The sequence below is a fragment of the Polypterus senegalus genome, chromosome 1 (assembly GCF_016835505.1).
Source record: "Polypterus senegalus isolate Bchr_013 chromosome 1, ASM1683550v1, whole genome shotgun sequence".
NCBI classification, from domain to species: domain Eukaryota; kingdom Metazoa; phylum Chordata; class Cladistia; order Polypteriformes; family Polypteridae; genus Polypterus; species Polypterus senegalus.
Window position 1 is genome coordinate 103,959,869 of NC_053154.1, and position 23,327 is coordinate 103,983,195.

General features: G+C 36.2%; 1 protein-coding gene across 2 annotated transcripts in view; it reads left to right on the top strand.

Annotated features, from left to right (window-relative positions):
• Positions 1–207: 207 nt before the first annotated feature.
• The window catches only part of LOC120530671 (core histone macro-H2A.2), a 54,776-nt gene continuing 31,656 nt past the window's right edge, over positions 208–23,327 (top strand). Inside the window, exon 1 of one of the 2 annotated variants that reach the window (XM_039755099.1) lies at positions 208–437. The gene's annotated coding sequence lies outside the window, so the exon portion shown is untranslated. The remainder of the gene's footprint in view (positions 438–23,327) is intronic. The other variant, XM_039755093.1, reaches the window with a different exon arrangement.

Below are 23,327 nucleotides of genomic sequence, written 5' to 3' on the forward strand. Positions count from 1 at the left end.
AGGTATAATAAGCAGGTGTTGTAATGACGTTATTATTATTTAATATGTATCATATCTCGACATTCTTATTCACCAACTTAATGGACTGCTCCAGGTGTTAAAATGTGCACTAAGCACAATAAAACTATTAGAAAGATGTGACTTCTGCCGATTAATCGCCACTCTTTGGTAGGTCCCTTCTCTTAAGGCCGGATGTATTATTCTTTCTTTGTTTCCTTGCACCCTCCTAGAGGGCGTCATCTTTTCTACTATTAGTTTTCTCCTTTCCTTACAAGCTATAGGAGGACGGTTCTTTGCTAGGAAAGGAATTATATGTTAATGGTCCTTTTATTTTTAAGGGAAGAGGTGTACACCAGTGAAAGATAGTCGCGTTATAAATTAGGATTTCAAGGGAGAACACCGTGATCGCCTATGACCCACTAGCAGAGAAAAGAAAGGTAAGGAAGCGAATGCGATCGGGAAAATGGCAAACGGCACACTTTACAGAAGGCAACTCTCCATATCTGGCTGAACAGGAAACAAAAGAGGTATCGCGAAGCAGCACTGCTGTTGGTGAGAGAAGGTGGCTTGTCACAATAAATCTGTTAAGCTTTTGTTGGTGAATAAACTATGTTTTTGCAATTAAATAATGCCATGTGACCTGAAGCGAATCGAGCTTTGAATGCCGATTGCAGCCTGTCTCCGGGAAAAAAAGCATTGCATTATTAGCAAGCGGGAATTTAACAAGGTGTTTATTTTTTTTAGTTGCAACCAACATAACTTTTTAAACCGGGTATATACCTTTATCTCTTGGAGGCTGTCCGATTGTGAAATATGCATTCGTTAGCTTTAAAACAAATTCTTGTAAAGATAACATTTTCGAGCAAATCTCCAGGGTGGCATGCTGTAGCAATTGAACAGTTCATGCTGTTACAAGTTAAGTGCATCATTTTTCTAAATTAGAAAAAAATCGGAAAACGGTGGAGATTCGTTTGTTCGACTGGCACCATATCCGTCTTTTTATCTTAATAATGCAAAAATAAATTTCACGGCGTGGGCCACTCATGAAACATTTAAGGCCTGCGAAAAAATCCCGAGGGTCCATTGGTGTGTGTATGTATATATGTATGTATGTGTGTGTGCGCGCGCGCGCGCTTAACGTTTATCGTTTCTTTGTTTCAAGCAATTTTACTATGGTGTGTTTTGAGAATAAGTAAGGTGTATGAGTGTGTGTTTTAATTACCCCCCTTCTGTGTGTAGAACTGGGAACTTCCTGTAATTTAATTTATAAGAAAAACCACTAACAGAAAAAATACCGAGCATTTTCACATGAACTACCTTCGGTATCTGCCCCTCCCCCAGTTCACCAATCCCCATGATTTTATTGTTCTAAAGCGGCGGTAGTTACCTTAAAAATTAAATATTGACGCTGCAATAAAAAGTATACATGCTAAAATCGATTGTTTTAAATTCAGTGAGTGCTGACAGTCTTCATTTCTAGTAGGCCCGATTTAAAGCGACAGGCGCCTTTTGTGCTGAGGGTAAGAACAGCAGGAAGCATGGTCAAGACCAAAAAAACGTTTTTGTTAACGACCTTTTATTCAAAAGTACACCTCAAAACTAGGTGTTTGCATAATTTTGTATGTCGTTGTTTGGGTAAATTGTATTTTTTTTTTTATTAAAACTCCCAAACTCAGATTTGTATTTCTTGTGGCACAGTTACAGGACTTTGGTGGTTTACAGATTATTGCAGTGTATCAAATGTAAAATCAAAATGCTGGTAATCAAAAATCTGGGGCGATTTTTGACTCCCCAAATGCTTGCCCATTTATGGAGGTCTCGTATTTAATGATTAGATTTGGAAGGTCCATTCTGTTCCACATTTAAAAAAAAAATCACTCCGCATGCTTATCTCTGACAGGGTTATCCTTGGCACGTTTTCGCTTAGCATGCACATCAAGTTCTCTGATTTTTATTTGGCTTAATCTGTTGATTTTGCTGTATTTCCAGTATTTGCTCCCTAATAGTCTTTATTGCATGGTTAATTCCTTTTTAGATTGTCATTTGAATACCTTAGCAATGGTACTCATTGTGAATGCATACTGTTGTATAAATGTTAGCATTAATTGCCATAATTGTGTTCATATAAAATGTAATGATTTACTTCATGAGGTAGAGGTACGCAACAAACAAGAATAGTTGTGTCAAATATTTGAAATATTAAAATGTGTTCCCCAAAGTCTAAATATTCTCCTTTGTAAAATGTATTTGTCATTTTTCATCATCTGATGTAGGCCCATAGATGGCTAAATCCTTAGTAGAGGATCAAAAATAATGTCTTATTTGTAATCACTGACTTTGAAATGGTCTAAAAAATGATACCCCACATGCTTTTGTTTGATAATTGTGATTTTTTTTTTTTTTTATGCCTCTGGAAGTGGCTTTTAGAGCACCAGGACTGCTGGTTAAGAACCAAATATTAAAAATAGTATCATATTTGTGATCAGCAGCCTCAAAAAACATTAAGTGACACTCCACATGCCTTATTACGATCCCCTTTTTTTGAAGATTTATGTCTGTAGTAGTAGGATGTTGTACTATGTTAGCCATAATGGATGCAATGAGAAGTAAAGCAAAATGACACTTTGCCTGAAGAAGGGGGTTTAAGCTGCCTTGAAAGCTTGCATATTGTAATATGTTTAGTTAGTCAATAAAAGGTGTCATTTTGCTTGACTTATCTTTGAAGTTTTATGAAAATTAGCAACTTTTGACTCCTCATGACCCATTAAAGGGATGAACCCCTGGAGTTGGTTGATGTGGCATGCACAAGATGTCAAGACGAGTTGAACTGCATACCATATGTGGGAGTTTGCTCATACCAGTGAGAACAAAAATAACTGAAGTGATTTTGAAAGTGTTATAAACACATACTACAGTTATTGGATGATTATTTTTAATTGGGGAGGGGGCGGGTGAATGAGTATTCTAACTTATAACTAGGTATATCCGTATAGCAGAGTTTTTGTAGTCAATAACAATTGCAATGAAAATTCATGATATTTGGTACTTAGTTTTAGTAACTCCATTATTCAAGTGGACAATATTGTGGAATTTTGTGTAACAGAATATGCAATATATACTGTAAATACTAAAAGTAACAGTAGCATTAAAATAGTAGAATATCAGTCAATTAGGTGCCCAGCTATCTTTTAAGTAAATTAGTATTGGCATTTATAAATGTCAAATTACAATGGAAGACTTAAATTTAATGTGTGCCAGGCATGGGAATTCTCTGAATGTAACAACATGGGGGTTACAATCTTGGGAGAATTTTGGCAGAATTTATAAAAAAAATCATCTCATGATGGGCTATTTTTTCCTACCATGTGTACATTTCTAATTTTATTCTCTGACATTTCCTCAACTGTAACTAAAAAGCACTGCTGTCAAACAATACTCAAAAATGCAGAAATTGTTATGTCTGCACTGTTGAATTTGTGAATTCCAAAATAATTCAGGATAATTCCATTTAAGCAAACTCTTTAAAAGCATACTGTTATGAAAACCGCTTTAAAGTCTGGTTTATCAGAATTCCTCTGTTAGGTTTCCAACATTTTTTTTACTGTAAAATAATTTATATTTGCATCATTAGCTGTTAACTAAAGAGTAATATTTAACTGCTAAGTCAAATTGATTCAAATTGCAAATGTCATAAACTCCTGTGCTTTGAACTGTACCTTTTTTACCCTTGTCCCAACTTCAAGGCTTCCTGTGTGAAAGCAGACTTTTCAACTTAACATTCACTATTTTAAGAAATTGGTTTTTTTTTTTTTTTTTTTAAAAGTGTCTTTCTTCTGTTTTCAGAACATCTTATATGAGTGAGCATTGTTATTGCTTATTAGCCTCTGTGTAAATCCAGAATTAGACAATTTACTGGACTAGCAATACATTTATTTAGTCAGTCAGTTCTCAGAGTCTGCATCACAGTCGCCAGTGTGCCTTTCACATATTTGATTCTTGACGTATACGTTTGTCACATGTTAGGATCTGTATTAATGAACATTAGTTTGCCATCAAAACCCAAACAACTGATACAAGTTTAGAGTGTGTAGATTTGTGTTCAGCATCCTGTTTTACCCCTATTGCTATAACTGTGCGTCTCTCTTGTGTTTCTGTTAATATAGTAATAGATAAGCTTTGAAGCATTGAAATATTCAATATGTTTTATTTTGGTATTAACCAATGATTTAGTTCATTTCATTGCTGTTAGAGATAAGCCAAATAGCTGCTTAGTTTGAAACTTGCCACAGTTTTTACTTGCTACAGCAGTTGTTAGCACTGGTAATCCTCCCACAGTCCTGTATGCATGACCCGGATGCCACATAGGAAATGGGTGAATGCAGAGACGAACAATCGGAGAATGAATGAATTTATTGGGACATCTTCAAGGTAAACCATTACCACTCACATATAATCTGTAACGTTGTGTGCTTTCAAAGCACATACAGTACAAGTGTGTTTCTGAGTGAACTTCATAATGGGTGTTTTTGCACCAACATTTTTTTTTTTTTAATTTAATGATAAGCATGATTCTAGCAATTGTGCACAGGAATTTTAATTTCTAGTCATTTGCCATTTTTCTTCTTGAGATGTGTTACTTGTAGTCACTCATCAGTCTGGTGCTTCCGATACTATACAAAAACCTAGTACCATTGTGTTTGTGGAATTTTAGTATTGACTTGGTACCGAAAAACATGTTCTTTTGACATCCCTACTCGTAACAAAAAATTGTTGTGTTACCCTAGTATTTGACTATGCACAGAGTTCCTATAAAATGTATTCATCCTATTTCAATGAATAAAACATTGCAGCTTGGTGCATTTCTATACAAAAGTCAGTAAATGTTGTTGTTGGTTGGTTTTTTTTTTTCCTTTCTTACAGAAGTGAAGAAACTTTTCTAAACATAACTAACACCACGATGCACTCATTCAGTCTTTGCCATGTCCCTTGACAAACACAGCCACAACCATGGTGGTTGGGTTCTATTGCAGTAGGGGCAGGATATGCTTCCTTTGACAGCCATCATGAGCCCATTTCAGATTTCACAGGGCTCTACAGATAGCAGATCATTTCTAAGTAGTACATGTCACATTTAATTATGAAACTCCTCACAATTCAGTAATTATTACACAATACAGATTAATGCTTTGGCAACTCCCTTGTATTCCCAGTATGCCTCAAAAGTACTCTTCCACCTTTTGTGGCTTTTTTTAATAAAAATAGTTAAAAAAAAAAAAATGTCCGTTGTGCCAGTTAAAAAACCACAATTCACTTGCATTTGTGAGATATCTATACTCAAGGGGAATTTCCCACAAATGCACCCTCCAGCTGTTAATGCGAGTGCTCACAGTATTGAATTAAATAAAAAAGGTACCCCCTAGAAAGGAATCAAAATGTTTTGGTGTGGTGTAACTTGTACACAATTATGGAGGTTTAATGGGTGAAGGGTTCAAGTTTCACTAACTTCATTATGCAAGTTATTGATTAATTCATGGGTTTTCAAGTTCAGTCCTAGGGTCTCCCTTTCTCTTTCGGTTTTTGTCCAAACCAACTTCAAGTTAAAATTTTTTTTTTAATTTATTTTGTCAACCCAAAGGTGTCAGACTAGGTCTGCTAAATTATTACTAGATGAAGCATGCCTTTATTTATGTTACACTAGCAAAATACCTGCGCTTCGTTGCGGAGAAGTAATGAAAAAGAAAAGGAAGCATTTTAATAATAACGTAACATGATTGTCATTGTCACGAGTGTTGCTGTCATATATATTTTATATACTGTATATATATACAGATATATATATATACACACACACACACATATATACAGTATATATACATATACATCCACTATATATATATATATATATATATATATATATATATATATATATATATATATATATATATATTTTTTTATTTTATTTATTTATTTTATTTATTTATTTATATATATTTATTAGGGGTGGGACTCTAATTAATTAGAGGCTTTGTAATTAATTAATCTTGATTCATCGCATGTAATCACACATGTAAATTTAGCCCAAAGCGTAAATGTTTTTTTTAATTTCAAAGGGTTTTAGTGGGCGACAGAATGAAATAGACATGGACATGAATATTGTAAAGTCAAGCTCTTTTAATTTCTGAAAAAAAAATGCATTTAAACTGCATTTCAATTCAAATCAGAATCATCATCCGTGGCTAAAATTGGGCAGACTTAAAAATAAAGTGGTATTCTAAGTACTTTAAGTACATGTTCAGAATGGTATTGTCTTTATATAATAAGAAAAATTTTAACAAAGTGCAGTTTTTCATCTTAAAAAAATAAGGCAGAAACCTAAAAGTTAATTTGACCAGCTTCACCTTTAAACTCTGAGTAACCTTAGCCAAAATTATTTTGTACATTAGGCTAAAACAGTGTGATCATTGAACATTTTGTAATTGGATGTAATTAAAATTACTAACGGTCACGGAAGTCCAATGATCCCCAGTAAGCGCCACAAAGTCCGCTTTCTGTAATGCATCTAATTTTGCTTGCTTTTCAGTGTCATTAAACCGTTGAAGTTTTACTTGAAATAGTCTCTTGGCACGGCAGTTGAAAAGTTGGATCACCTGGCGCTAACTGTAGCACATTTTCTAACCCCCTATCTTCCACCACTGTTAGTGGTCTACAGTCCAAAGCAATCCATTTTGCGAGAGAATATGTAAGTTTGACCGATGTTGACTTACTAATTTTGGTCCTGAAGCCAGTCATTTCATCAGTTTTGGGCTGCCGACACCTTTTGTTGGTACTCAAACTCGTACTGCTAGTGCTAACAGCATACACAGTTTCTGTGTTCGCTGTAACATGTTTTGCATTTAGATGGTACCGTAAGGTTGAAGTGCCTCGGTGTTATGCAAACTCCTTTTTCCACAGTTTGCACAAAACCACGCTTTTATCAAGGCTTCCGTCGGGTAGTCTTGAAATGAAATTTTCCTCCAATCAGTCGTAGCAACGTGCTTTCTTCCGACTGTTACATTTTTGTAGCTCTGATGTGTGCATCAATGTAATCGGTGTACCAGGAAATCATGCATTGACAGAAGTTCCCCTTTGCTTGAAATGCAAAGTGTGATTAAATGTGTTATTTTTTAATGTGTTATGGAGCACATGCATCGAGGCTTCTCAGCTGTGCTTGTGCTAAGAAAAGGAAATATTTAAAAAATAACGTAACACGATTGTCAATGTAACCTTTTGTAAGTAGTGCCTGGAGGATTCAGAGTGTGGAGAAACTCTAGAGACAGCGTGTGTATTACTTTGTGGATTTTTCTGTGAGTATTTGGTGGCAGCATCACAAAGTTGGTTCTGCAAGACACTGTTAGCTGCGTAGCTCAGCTCAGAGCGAAATGAGGTGAATGGGAGGGGAGATGATGACGTGACTCCTCCACCCACCTTAACTGTCAATCCCCCCCCCACAAAGACAGTCTCTCGGAATTTGCATAAGCACAGCCCCTCACCATCAATGTTAACTCAATTACAAAGTGATCAAAACTCTCGTTTATATCCTGCGTCCTCTCATTAAACTTGTACCCCGCATGCCATGGGCATGACAAACGCCAGCGGCAGCCTGTTTATGATCTTAATTTAAACTTTAGGTTTACACCGTGCTTTGTTTCTGAAGTAGCAGCACTCATGAATATGGTTGTATATGTCACTCGCTCGCTTCTTATTGTTTCGCTGCCTTCTCAATTATATAGTGCATGTTCAGCGCTTTTTGGAGCTCTTCCTTGTTTTCTACGTACTGCGTTGACAGTCAGTTCACGTGATTAAGTGGGAGGCGTGATGTCACATGAAACTCCGCCCCCCACGGCCATCAAGCTCAACTCCATTACAGTACTGTATATGGAGAAAAATAGCTTCCAGTTATGACCATTACGCGTAGAATTTTGAAATGAAACCTGCACAACTTTTGTAAGGAAGCTGTAAGGAATGAGCCTGCCAAATTTCAGCCTTCCACCCACATGGGAAGTTGGAGAATTAGTGATGAGTGAGTGAGGGCTTTGTCTTTTATTAGTATAGATTAGGATAAATTATTCTGTCTTTCCATTTAATAGTTTGTTTTTTTTTAAGTTAAAGTTATTTACACTAGTCTTTCCTAACACAGGGCAGCACAACTGCATGGAGTTTGCATGTTCTTCCTGTGTCTGATGGGTTTCCTTCCACAATCCAAAGACATGTAGGTTTGGTGAACTGGTGTTATTCAATTGACCCTAGTGTATGTGGGTTGGGTGTTCAGCTTTAATGGGTATAGTCCTGTCTAGGGGCTTTTTACTGCTTTGTGCCCTATGCTTGCTGGGAAAGGCTTCAGCTTCCCCGTAACCCTTCTCTGGATAAGCAAGTTAGGAAAATGAATGGATGGAACATGTTAATTCATACACAAGTGAGTAACACTGAAGTAGTTGCTTCCCTATAGCATTCAGTGTGATTTGCACTTGTGTCTTAAAATAAATTAACAATAAATTGATTATACTGAAACAATAAATAGTAAGCAAATTAAACCCATGGCTACAGTTGGGTATTCCTATTCTATTTGGAGCACCAGAATAAAAATGAGCCTACGCATAGAATATTTTGCACAGTCATAACATTTTTAGACTTGCCTTTTGAGGATTTGCATTCAATTTAATTGTAAACTATTCACTGTAGAGGTATTACTTCATCTCTGGCATTATCTGAATACTCATTTTAAGCATTATAATTCATCTAGCGGAGACCCTCTACACAACTAGCCACACCATGCACTGTTTATAGGTGTAGCAAGGAGGTTTCCTTTATTGCTGCATGAATTGCCAGTGAAATGGAACTGAGTAAGTTTTACTTTTTTATTTTATCAAATTGGTGGAAAAAATATTAAAGCATCAGGCCTGGTTGATTTTCTTCTGTTCTATGTCCACTAAAGGATTATATACATTTGCCATTGGTAGAGTCCATGAATAATTCAAGAAATACCCTTACATTCTTGTTTTATGTACCCTTCCTTTAAAATATTTTACAGATATGTTCTGTAGGTGCACCAGACACAGCTTTCCCTCCCTTTACTGAACTATTTGTGTCCCATGTGATCATGCAACTAATGTAAGTCAGTAAAGCTGTGCTGGAGACTGATTGCTGTACTTCTTGACACTCAAATATTGGCCTAACACCCCAGTGCTAACTTAATCCATGTTAATGGGAGCATTGTTAGAACTTTGTGAAATCAAGCTCTTTTTTGTCAGTAGAATGTGTCATTTTTTAACTTGATTTCTAGCTTTCTGTTTTTGTGTTGATCTAATTGCATGCTGCTTTTGGAAGGTCGTTTTGATGATGTGAAAAGCAGTTTACAAACCAGTAGCAGAAACATTGATTACATTGCACAAAAATAAATAACATACTTAAAGTTCTTACAAAAACACACCATTTTAAATTTATTGCAAAACTAAATTACTCGGTGCATTGTCTGTTTGTTCAAACAAAATTGGAATAGAAAAAGTCAATACAGCACTATGTGTACTGTATGCTTCACTGCAGCTTTTCCAGTAGCAGTGTGCTGCTGTATATAGGCATGGGCTTGCAAAGCTTTCAAGTATATTTTCATGGTTGCACATATTGTAATGCAACCCTGTATCAAAGTAAATATGTTTTTAGGAAAAGCTACATCAAATGAAAGTTCACTGCCAGTTTGATACACTATCATTTGAGATGATTTCATAGTAGAGGTTATCTCAGTGTTTGATTGATATATATATATATATATTGCTTGCTCTGTGCCAGAAGGCTGCAACACATCAAACACAAATTAAGTGTTGCAGCCTTCTGGCACACTCTAACCTTATCTTAAAACTATTCTGACTTTATGTTCTAAAACTGCACTGGCATTGTGTGGCTTCTCAAGTGTGATACTGGAGCCAGTCAGTTGGTTTTGTTTAAGCACTTTATCCTCATTGTATCTTAAAAAAGGAGTAAAATAAAAGGAGTTTTAACAGTAGTCTTGGGTATACTTTATTAAACTAGACCCATTTACACATCGTGGTGCTCACCTGTCATTACAGAAAATGCTCAGTAGCGAGTTACCTGTGTAAGTGAGGAGTACACTTACAAATATTTATCACTCCAAGGTTAATTCACATGGAAAAATAATACATAGTCCCCAAATACAAGATTTCCTTTTTTAAAACTGAAATGAAAACACTATAATATAAAAGGTAAATACACAAAAGTAGGTGGACCATTTGCCAAAACTTGACACTAAATCAAACCTGTGAAACAAAACAGGTGGCTGAATATACCTTTTTTTTTTAATATAATTGCTAAGGATAATGCAACACCAGTGCCATTTTATTATCAGTAATGCAGAGATTTTGAATTCGGTCACATTAAGTAGATTCATAGTACTCTATGAATTACTGTAACACCTACTCATAAGCGCTCAGAATTGCTTTTTAATTTCTCTTTAAGTTATAGGCAATTCACCAAGAATAAAGTAAAAATAATAATTTTAGAGTGTTTTCCTATAAGCTATGATGTTTAGTTTCATCTCACAAAGCTTTTTTTTTTTTTTGGCTACTGAAAAAACATGAACTGCTAGGTGTAACAAGTGAATTTGCTTATACATTATAAAAATTGATCTGCTATTTGATCCTTTTTATATAATAACCACCACAAAGTATTTTCTTTTTAAACACTGCAATTTTCGAGCCTTGAAAAGGGCAGAGAGAGGAGAATAAGTTGTTCACTTAGTTGAGCAGACAGCACTTTTTTTACTTGCTTTCAAACAAAAAAAGTGGCATTATTCAAAGGGGTTTAGAAGAAAGAAAAGTGGTATTATTCAAAGGCGTTTAGAACCAACATATGAAAAAATACTAATTTTCTAAGCATCTTTAGTACTATTAAAATTAAATGAATAGATGTGGTCCATTTGTTACACATGCAACAACTGTCAGTTGTTAACTTTATGTAAAAGAGGGACTCGTGGTGGAATTATGTGTTTATAACTAGAGCTTGTCACTATCAGTTACATTGGTAATTAGTTAATCAACCAATTACGTTTGGTTTAGCGTTATTACTTTAACTGGAAACACTGAGTGACATTTCACCTTCTCAGTTCAATGGGTTCACATGATTTTCCACTTGAATTGTTTGTAAGAAATACAAGGATGCTGTTGATGTTACTTGGTCTGCAAAAATATTCATTTAAGATAAGCCAATTTTTTCGTGTTTTTTTTTTTTTTTTTTGTGTGTGTGAAAATAAAGAGACTATGCTAAATGTTTAAACTGCATTCTGTCATTCCAAATGTAATTCAGCCACAAAAATGCCATTTCTTGATGACCAAGTTATATTTTGTATTTTGTATTCTTGACTGAATTGAAGGTCAACTTGGAGAATTCAGGCAGTATTGTTTTCCAGGAATTGTCCAATTCAAAGGTCGAACTTCATATGGCATTCCTGTGAAATTTTTATCTAGGAAACCTGTATTTCTCGTCAGACCCATAACACATGAGTGCATTAATGATAATTCAATAGCAAATTAATTTTAAAAATAATTAGAGTATGTTGAATATTTGTTGCACTTCTAGTTTTAACTTCTGAGAACATCCTAAGTAACACATCTGACCCTTTGTAAGGGGTATTGCTATTGTTTCTTTTGCACCAAATTTCCAGAAGTTATACTTCAGGTACAGCCGGTAAAAAAGAAAAAAGTGGACCTAAATTGTATTAGGACAGTGCTCCACTACTTACATCTGAACAGGTGGGTATCTATTTTATGATGACAACAGTAGGCATCAAACCAAAAAGATGAATAGACTGTTCCTGGAAGTGACTAATGAAATGGCAGTCTAAAAAATGATGATGTGTTACGCCTAAGATGCACATTAATGATGCATGGAAACATGGAAAACTTTCAATTCACTTTTTTTTTGTAATACAGTAATCCCTCGTCGGAAGGTGAAAGTCTGCAAACTAAAAACCATATGTTTATATGGTTATTTTTATATATGTAAAGCCCTTATAAACTTTCCCACACTCATAAACATTTCCCGCACAGTTATACAGCATAAACCCTTTGTATTCTCTTAGATATTAGATAAGATTCGTTAAAATTATGTATGTAAATACACTGTTTATATACAGTAAAACCAGAATATTTTAAAGATATCGAGCGTCTCCGATATCATATGTTACAGCCATTACGATAGACAGGCCACCAGCAATAAATACGTACAATGCAAGAAAAATTGTATACAGTAAAACGTGTGTAGTGACACTAAACGTATGTACATGTACTAAGTACTGTATGTAGAAAATTAATTATGGCTACTTACCAACAATGACACGATGACTTGTTTGATAACCATGAGTTTAATTTTACTGCACAACAAAGGAGAGCATTACAGTCTTCTAAAGGAGCCTCTTCAGGCGACTGTGTAGCACTGCCGTTGTTCTTCTTCTGGCAGTCTTCAATCCAAATCCCTAAAGCAGTTTCCATCTGGACTAACGCCTTATTACGTCCACTTACAACTCATTTTGCGCCCTGGTTAAAGGACACTGCGGACGTAGATCTTATATTCTTTTTTTCCTTTTTAAATAAAAAGAATCATGAACTCATTGATGCCATAATAGGTGTCCTACAGTAGTGTAGCTGTTTCCTTTCTTCAACATAGCCAAAACTTTTACCTTTTCGGCAGTCGTTAGCATCTTCCGTTGGTGCTTGGGCACGGCCCCTGAAGCAGTAGCAGGAGCAGATCGTTTTGGAGCCATAACAAAGGTCTCGACTATGCACAAAGATAAACACAAAAGGGCACAAAACTCTTTACATAGCTAAACACGTTGATTCTGAATAAGCAAGACGAGACTTCCTGGTTAACGGAATAGATCCGAATTCAGTGCTCCATCACTAAGCCAATCAGCACACAGGAACTTAACTGTGTCCTCTGTTTGGGTAGCTTCTCAGCCATCCGTCAATAGCATCCCTTGTATGAAATCAACTGAGCAAACCAACTGAGGAAGCATGTACCAGAAGTAAGAAGACCCACTGTCCGCAGAAACCAGCAAAGCAGCGAAAAATCTGCTTGTTATATTTAGATATGCTTACATATAAAATCCGTGATAGAGTGAAGCCGCGAAAGTCGAAGCGCGATATAGCGAGGGATTACTGTATTCAAACTGTAATGCATATTTGACTGTAGTGCATTCAAATTTTGGATATGGATATGACAGCCATGTCATGGATGAATATCCAAATACTAATGTAACGTATGAAATCCAAGTTTCAATATGTAATCTGTTTTATTGAAATACATTTGTGTGTGTTTTTTTTTTTGGTATGATCAAGTAGAGAGAGATTTCCATTATTATTGTAAAGTAAGCAGGTACTGTACCTTTGAAAATGCAAAATGATTGTGTTCTTTGCTTGTTGTATTAGTAGAATATTATGTTCTTCATTGTGCTAATGTACTTTGAGTAATTTATTTGTCAATGCAGATTTCCAGTGTATTGTAATATCTATCAGGTTATACTCAAAATGATTGATGCTGCATTCTTTCTAACAAAACCTTTTTTGTTTTACGGGAAAACATCCTTCGCTTTTGATTCACCAGAAGTGCTTTGGCAGTTAACACAACTAGAATAAATAACTCGAAAATTTCAAGTAAGAGCCTTTGCGCTTAGGAAGCTTTTTAACATTTTCAGAAGTACTCAGTTTTACAGTTAATGTTTATGCAGCTTAAAATCTTTTATCTTTGTTGCACAAATGAATGGCATTCACCGTGCAATAATTGGCAGTGATTATTTATTTTTGAAAATTTTGAATATAACACATCAGTGCATGCTCCCAACCGCACTCAAACAAATGTGGATCTCAGACTCAGGAGGGGCAATGAAGGTGTGTTGGGGGAGTAGTTCAAAAACCTGTCATTTTAAAAAGCACTTTTATTTCAATATTTTAGTCATTTTTTTTAATGTCAGGTTATTTTTTTGTGATGTTTATAGTACTGTAGTTTACTGTATTAAATATTAGATACATTTTTATCAGTCATTCAAATAATTTTTGGAAAAATATTGCTTCAGTAGAGTAGTTAATCAAAAGAATGTAGAATTAGTTACAAAAGATAAGTATATTTTTAATTAATATTTTATATGAGTCCTCGACTCATGCTGCATACTTGCACAACTCTGCTAAACAGCCAGTTGCCATGTTCCACAGCTGCGCATTCCAGTCAAGAGCAGTGACCATAGGAAGGTGACATGCTGTGCTTCGACCTTAACAAAAACAATGAATAAAATAAATTCCAAAGTAAAAAATTTATTATAAAATAGTGATTTTAAAAATGATGTTGATTATTTTAGCAACAAGTAAGAGAGTGCTTAACAAATAAATACATGCAGCACATTAATGCATTAACGTTTACAGTAATTACCAGTCAGGCAGTGTGATGTAGTGGTTAAGGCTTTGAAATTCAAAGCCTGAGGTTGTGTGTTCAAATAATGCTTCTGACACTGTGTGACCATGAGCAAGATACTTAACCTGCCTGTGCTCCAATTGGAGAACCAAAAGAAATGTAACCAACTGTATCATGAATGTTGTAAGTCAAATTGGATAAAGGCATCAGTCAATTGAGTAAATGTAATGTAACTCTGTGCAGAATACACAGAATGATGCAGAAAAATATCAAGCCATATTTGTAGAGAATTGAGGAAAATAATCTGCCTGTCTGCTGTTGATTAGTTCCCCTATTTACATTGTATATATTTCGGTGAGTGTACCGTAATACTTAGTTGCCTGTTATTTTATTATAGGTAGTTTTGTTTATGGACAGTCTTGTCCCTGTTTTAACTTTCCAAGTTAAACTTTCCAAAATGCTTCTTCATAGAACTTACGAGAATGTTATTAATTTATTGTTCTTCAGCATGTCATATTTTGGTCTACTCATCCATGCTTAGATTACCTTGGTGTTGTCTATGTTAGTTACCATTATTATGTGTAAAACTGTATTTGGTTTTAAATATGCTTATGATAGCTTTCATATTGGAAATGTTAAAAGTTATAAAACTAAAAGCTTTAAAATTGTTCAGTGTTCTGCTTACAATAAAGGGTGTAGGTTATTTCAGGATTAGCATTCTAAGTGCTGTTTATGCATTTATCAATCTATCAATCTTGTGGTAAATGAAATTCTGAATTTTTGGTGACCTGTTTTTTTTTTTTTAAATAAGAACAGTGTGTTTTGTTTGTGTGTGTGTGTATTTTTACATTTTCTTCCTTGGTCTTCCAGTACCTTGATAATGTAATTGCAGACCCCTAACTGTTTAGTCCAAAAATTTGGTAGTAAATGCAAATGACTATTATCTGTGAATAATCAAGAAAAAGTATTTTTAAACTTGAATAAGTGGTTTTAATACTCATTGTGGTGTACCCTAAGTATTTTGCATCCCCATTGTGTGATGTTAGATTGTTAGGTGGTGCTGTATAAACCCATATGCTGCAAAGTTCATACCCAGCCTAGACCGGAGAAGATAGTTGGTAACCAGTAAACTCAGTGTGGGGAGGAGGGATTTAAAACTTGATTGTATTCTTGTTACATTCAGTATAATGTGTCCCTTTCTGCTTTTTTAATTTTGCTGTATGGGCAAGTTGATTTCCAAAGTTAAACAGATGCATGCTCCATTGAGATTTGGATTACAGTAATCAAGTGGGGGTTGTAGATCCATGACTTGCAAAGTACGCAAGCTTCAGTCTTATTTATGAATTCTTCAGGTTCATATGGAAAGGTAGCCCTCCAGATAATACAAGATAAAGTACATTTGTAATGTACATGCATTGTTATAAGTTGGCTTGGTGGCGCAGTAGTAGCGGTGCTATATCACATTAAGGAAAGCATTGCTAACGTACTAGGTCCTCATGATTTCTTCCCACAGTCCAATGACATGCAGGTCAGGTGGATTGGAGATGCTAAATTTTAAAAGTTGTGTGGGACTACCCTGTGATGGACCAGCTCCCTGTCCATTGTTTGTTCTAGCCTTGCATCTAGGCTGGCTGGGACAGGCTCCACCATTCTCCGTGATCCTTTCCAGGACGTAGCAGGTTGGAAAATGCATGAATGGAATTCATTGTTCCAACAATTTTTTTATATATACATTTTTTTAAACAGAATGCCTGTTTTAATACTGTTACTTGTTTGTAAGACCATATACAGTATTAACACATGAGAAGTGAAAAAAGTATTCTTTATGAGTTCTCACTACATTAGTTACATTTTACTTGTTACACTAATTAACATTAGTTAGTTGGGTTTTTGAAGCAACACAAATTTACTATTTGCTTACTGTTTCTTAGCAATGAAGTGAAATTTCTTGGCAGACCAGCTAACTGCGTGTCTCTGCAAATACCTCCTTCCGTTAAAGTATATTTTGTACCATTAGATTTGTCTCCAATTTCAAATATGACCTAAACCACTCAAATATCTGTCCAATACAGAGATTTTGAAACACTAGCTGAATTTTTGTTTTGGAATTACTTTGTGGACTGGCTGCATGTACTGAGCAATACAGTACACTCTGTTTTAAACATGCATCAATTTTTGCTTCCTCATGCCCAGTGCAGCCATAATAGGTACCTGCTCCTCATGACTGTTTCGAAAAAATGGATAGATATTTAAACCACTAGAATTTCTGTTGGTTTTGACTGTATGTGCATGTGGGCTGAAGTGGAGAATTGCATTCTTGCCGAAAAGAATTTAATTCCTTGTAGCCTGGGATGTGATTTTACTGCTGTATAAAGGAGCAGGTGGTTAAGGCATAAGCTGCAGGATTAATATAATTTAATTCTTTATATTTCCTCTTCACCTTTGGTTTGCTTACATTTCATCATTGTCTTTTAAGACAATTTTTAAGCTAATGGTTTATTAATGGTCATTTTTAAATGTGATTTTATTTATTTTAGCAGAAGAAAGTATTGCATGATAATCGCAGTGATCCAGTGTATATTATGACATACCAGATACCAACATGTTTTGATGTATCTCTCTGTGCAAAGGCATATACTAAGTTGATCTCACAGAATCACATGCATGCACCAACATTCTAGTCACAAAGTTTCACTTGGCTTCCTGGAAACTATATACTCTTGCACTAACTTTATGCACCTTATGTGGTTTGAAAATCCAAATTATGTGCACCAATTTTGTACACCATGAGCAATCGCTGCATTAGCTCACACTGTAAAGGAGCTGATTCTGAGGGCCTTTGTAATCCAGAAGTTGTGGGTTCGCAGCTGGTCACTAGCAGTTCACAGTGTAAATGTCCAAACTGGAATGGATCATGGAGTGATTCCATGAAAAAACAAAAGTATGAAATGTTTAATTTTGTAATATTGGGAACAAAGTTCTGTCATATTAATTCATTCCACTCAGAAAACTTGACGTAGCTGGCAGGATTTACACTGTAGTCCGGTGAAGTTTAGTAAAAGTGCTGGACAAAAGGTGTGGGTTTTGAGTGACGGAGAGCATACCTGATGTTACTAGGAAGCACTCCACTTGCAATGCACAAGCGTGGGAGAGCTCCTATTGCTAATGGAGTTGAAAAAGGAGTTGCTTATAAAGGCCTCTGTAAGCAGACATGTGTTCATTTCTGGCCATTAGCAGTTACCATAGTGTAAATCCAAACTGGGAAAGATTGTGCTGTGATTCCAAGTAACATCTGAAAATGTGCAATATATTGTCAAGCTTAGATCGTAGAGTTGCACAGGAGACAGGGTTTCCAAGAAGTATCAACTTTATTTAACAGGCAGAAATAGGCATTAAGAATTTATTCAACAGAAGTTTATCTTTGGTGTACAAGCACACAGGTAGCAACTGGTAAAAGACATGCTCTGGCTCCACCCTTCCGCTTAAAAGAAACAGTGTTCCTTGTCGAGCAGGTTAACTATATCTCAAGCACCAGCTGGGGCAGACGCAGTCTGGGAAGAGAGGACAGAAGAGTGAGCAATTGGTTGGCCGGGGCTTGGTCTTTTAGATATTCTAACCATTGTGGGAGAAACCTGTTGCATAGTAAAAGGGCAGAGCCACAGCTGAACCTGCAAAAGACCAGTTAAGAGTGTGTTGGTTTTTCCCCCCCCATTGAAATACTGTTTGAGTATCAGCATGCAGTAGCTGGTGCTACGTGGTAACAGGCACAGCAAAATCAGCCGGAACACCGGTCTCCATCTATCTATCTGTCTATATATGATAAAACTAAGTATATATATATATATATATATATATATATATATACACATACTGCTCAAAAGAATCAAAGGACCACTTTTCAGAGTATAGCATAAAGTCAATGAAACTTATGGGATATTAATCTGGTCAGTTAAGTAGCAGAGGGGGTTGTTAATCAGTTTCAGCTGCTGTGGTGTTAATGAAATTAACAACAGATGCACTAGAGGGGCAACAATGAGATGACCCCAAAACAAGAATGGTTTAACAGGTGGAGGCCACTGACATTTTTCCCTCCTCATCTTTTCTGACTGTTTCTTCACTAGTTTTGCATTTGGCTACAGTCAGTGTCACTACTGGTAGCATGAGGCATACCTGGACCCTACAGAGGTTGCACAGGTAGTCCAACTTCTCCAGGATGGCACATCAATACGTGTCATTGCCAGAAGGTTTGCTGTGTCTCCCTGCACAGTCTCAAGGGCATGGAGGAGATTCTAGGAGACAAGCAGTTACTCTAGGAGAGCTGGAGAGGGCCATAGAAGGTCCATAACCCATCAGCAGGACCAGTATCTGCTCCTTTGGGCAAGGAGGAACAGGATGAGCACTGCCAGAGCCCTACAAAATGACCTCCAGCAGGCCACTGGTGTGAATGTCTCTGACCAAACAACCAGAAAGACTTCATGAGGGTGACCCAAGGGCCCCATGTCCTCTAATGGGCCCTGAGCTCACTGCCCAGCAGCATGCAGCTCGATTGGCATTCACCATAGAATACCAGAATTGGCAGATGCACCACTGGTGCCCTGTGCTTTTTACAGATGAGAGCAGGTTCACCCTGAGCACGTGACAGAAGTGAAAGGGTCTGGAGAAGCCATGGAGAACATTATGCTGCCTGTAACATCATTCAGCATGAGCAGTTTGGTGGTGGGTTAATGATTGTCTGGGGAGGCATATCCATGGAGGGTCACACAGACCGCTACAGGCTTGACAAAGGCACCTTGGCTGCCATTAGGTATCAGGATGAAATCCTTGGACCCATTGTCAGACCCTATGCTGGTACAGTGGCTCCTGGTGCACGGCAATTCCTGGCCTCATGTGGTGAGAGTATGCAGGCAGTTCCTGGAGGATGAAGGAATTGATACCATTGACTAGCCACCACACTTTCCTGACCTAAATCCAATAGAACACCTCTGGGACATTATGTTTTGGTCCATCCAATGCCACCAGGTTGCACCTCAGACTGTCCAGGAGCTCAGTGATGCCCTGGTCCAGATCTGGGAGGAGATCCCCACAACACCATCTGTCATCTCATTAGAAGCATGCACCGATGTTGTCAGGCATGTATACAAGAACACAGGGGCCATACAAAGTGCTGCGTACAATTTTGAGTTGCTGCAATTAAATTTTGGCAAAATGGACTAGCCTGCCACATAATTTTTACTCTGATTTTTGGGGCGTCTTTGAATTCAGGGCTCTGTAGGTTGATCATATTCATTTCCATCAAACGATGTGGCATCCTTTCATTCCTAACACATTACCCAGTATAGATATCCAGGAGGATTTCTTTTTCCCATTGAGATCTGATGTGTTTTCAAAGTGTTCCTTTAATTTTTTGAGCAGTATATATATATATATATATATATATATATATATATATATATATATATATATATATATATATATATATATATATATATAGTATGTATATGTTGAATGGTCATTGAAGAAGGAATCGCATCTCTTTAGTTTAGGGCACCTGTTTTTTTTTTTTGTTTTGTTTTTTCATGATCTGTCTAACTAATCATGTTGCACTTCTAACCTTTGTAAGAAAAGTAAGAGTGAGTGAGTTTTGATTAGTATAATTGTTTCAGTGAAACTAATTTCCCTATCCTACCAAGGTGTATCATTGTTCATACATTTGCTTTTGTTTTTATTGCTAGCATTTTGCTATCAAACCTCTACTTTCGTGGGGGGTAATATTTGTAGGAGGAGTTAAGGTCCTGTGACAATTAATAGCAGTAGTGTTTCACTAGATATTGCTAAAAATTCATTATCTGTATAGAATTCTTTATAAAAAAGAATTGCATTTTTCATAACACATTAATGATGAAATAACCCTTAAAATGCAGCACACAAAATAAAACTGGTAACTTGCAGAACTTTTTTTTTTTTTCTCCATAATCATTCCTTAGAAATCTGTTATTTTGTGCTAACATGTCATCAAAACAAAAAAAAAAAACTGTAGTTGCTGCTGTTTAGACACCGAGACTGGCGAGGTCTCAACATTATCTCCGTCCTTCACAGCTGGTACGTGGAGTAGTTTATTAAAACGGCTTTGTATAGTTCCCTAAATGTAATTCTGGCTTTTACACCCAAAATAAAACACCTTGCATTAATTTTGTAATGACTGCCAGGGGTGGGGAAGGAAATAAGAGTTTTTGTCTTTTTTTTTTTTTTGTTGTTGTTAATGTAAACCTGTTGATCCTTTGAATATCTGCAAGTTGGGATATTAACCAAATCAACATTTCCGGTTTTTAAATACATAAGTTTACTCTTTTGTTTAACTGAAACGGGTAAAGCAAATTGCTCTCTCTTGATGCTTCAATCAGGTTTTTTCAGGCAGATACCAATCACCAATTTTCTGTTAGATCGGCTGATTTTTTTTTTTTTTTTTCCTCTTCAGTTTACCAGCTAGACAATCTTAATTAATAGGGATGTTATTATACATTTAATAATGCTGTATTTGTTTCTTACAGAATCTTACACTGTATGAATACACACAAAAATAATAAACTTAGTACTAAAGCTGCAACCGTATTAAATGTTCATAAGATATTTATTAAGAAGACACAAGACTAACAAGCTTGTCAAGCTTACAAGTAAAGGACATATTTTGCTGTTATGCTAACAAGCCTGTTGTTTACTAAACCGCAATTACAAATTCTTATCTTTTTTTTTTTTTTCTTTTTTTCTAACAATTAAAATTGTAAACTGCTTTACTTAACACAAGCTCGTGGTGGTAAGGCAATCTGTGTCCCATTTTAATTAAAGGACATAATAAAAAGGTCTGAATTCATTAAAATAGCTTTTCTCATTACTTTTCTAATTGCACAGGAGGAAATCTCTGATTCCATTTTCTCAGTTTATTACTCCACTTCCTTTAACATAAAGGCTAATATTACAATCATCTAGCTCTCTGCTTAAATGAGCCTTGGGTTGCTGCTCTTTGTTTACAGTACAGGAAGCTCACTGCAAAAAAAAAAAAAAAAGGACCAGCACTGGCTCATCTACCATATTACCTTGTGTACAGGGTACAGCAACTCATTTACCATAAATCTTAGAAAAGCAGTGGCTGAAAAGATCTTTTTTTTTTTTTATAATCAGCCAATTCACCAATTAAGTCTTTTTGTAGTGAAAATCTGCCAATTTAGATCAGCAGCCATAGAATGAATGTATGCACAAAACCTATAATGTAACACAGTATAAAAACATCAGTTGCATTTTTTTTAGGTCTTGTTCACACGGGCGTTTTTGGATAAATGAACTTGCTCTGAACGTCCTAGACGTTTATGTTGCATTTTGTGGTGGTGATCGATTGACTTCTACACCGGCGTTCGTTTGTCTCTGTCTAACGCCAGCCTGCAGCCCAAATTGTAGTTTTTGTGTTTAACCTGTGGAGGCAGTGTCGGGAACTGGATATGAAAGCCCTTGTCGTTTTATTTGAGGTGCCTCCTTTCAATATGGACCGTTTTGCTATGTTAGATATTAATCTTCTTGTTTTAAAAATACTCGTAATACGGCGACGTAGGGAGAGAAAAATCGCCGCTACTGGGTTCATCCTCTGACTGCACAACGTCGGGTTAAAGGAAGTTATGAAGAAATGCGAAAATTTCCGCACAACTTTTTTAATTACTGTCGGATGTCGGTTTCCACTTTTGATTGTCTGCTGCAGCTGGTGCAATGCCACATTGCACGCCGATCAACCAATATGCGATTTTGAGGTAAGGAAACAGTAGTCGAGTGTGCGCTTACACCGGTGTTATGCACTGAAATGCAAAAACCTACAGTGTAAAGTAAATACTATTTATACATTCCACCCACAGCTATTGATATGTCAAACCAACTGCACAAATGAGAGAATTTGAAAATGCTATATATATATATATATATATATATATATATATATATATATATATATATATATATATATATATATATATATATACACACACACAGTGGAACCTCGAGATACGAGTTTAATTCGTTCCAGCACTGAGCTTGTATAGCGAATTTCTCGTATCTAGAACAAACTTCCCCATTGAAAATAATGGAAATCCAGTTAATCCGTTCTGCACCCCCAAAAATATCAACATAAAAATCAATTTTGTTAACAAATAACACTGATAAATATATACAAGTGGAACCTCGGTTTGCGAGTAACTTGGTTTACGAGTGTTTTGCAAGACGAGCTTAATTTTTTAATTAATTTTGACACTTTGTCTGCTGAGCGTCATGTGATAATAACTGAGCTGATGGTTCTTTTCTCTCGTGCGCGTCTCTCTCTCCTTATCTCTCTCAATCGTGCACGCGTCTCTCTCGCTCACGCACTCGTCTTTCTCTCTCTCTCTCTCTCTCACCTTATCTCGCTTGCTCGCACCTCTCTCTCCTCTTGATGGTAGAGAAAAGCTAAGCAAAATGACACCTTTTATTGGCTAACTAAAGATTACAATATGCAAGCTTTCGAGGCAACTCGGGCCCCTTCTTCAGGCAAGATGTAATCAAAGCTTGCATATTGTAATCATTTTAGTTAGCCAATAAAATGTGTCATTTTGCTTGGCTTTTCTCTACATTCATAATGGCTAAAACGGCACAACACCCTAGTACTCCTCTTGAGGGCAATCGTCTCCTATTCTCCGTCTGCATGTCCGCGATATTTTTGGATACGCTTATACGGCGAACTGCTACAGCGAAACAATGAAATCACAAACGAGTAGATCCTCATGCTACGGGAGAACAAGGAACACTGAGTGAGCTGGCGAGCTGGCAGTGTCAGCTTGGGTGAATCCCCGAGTCGAGGCGGATCGGGA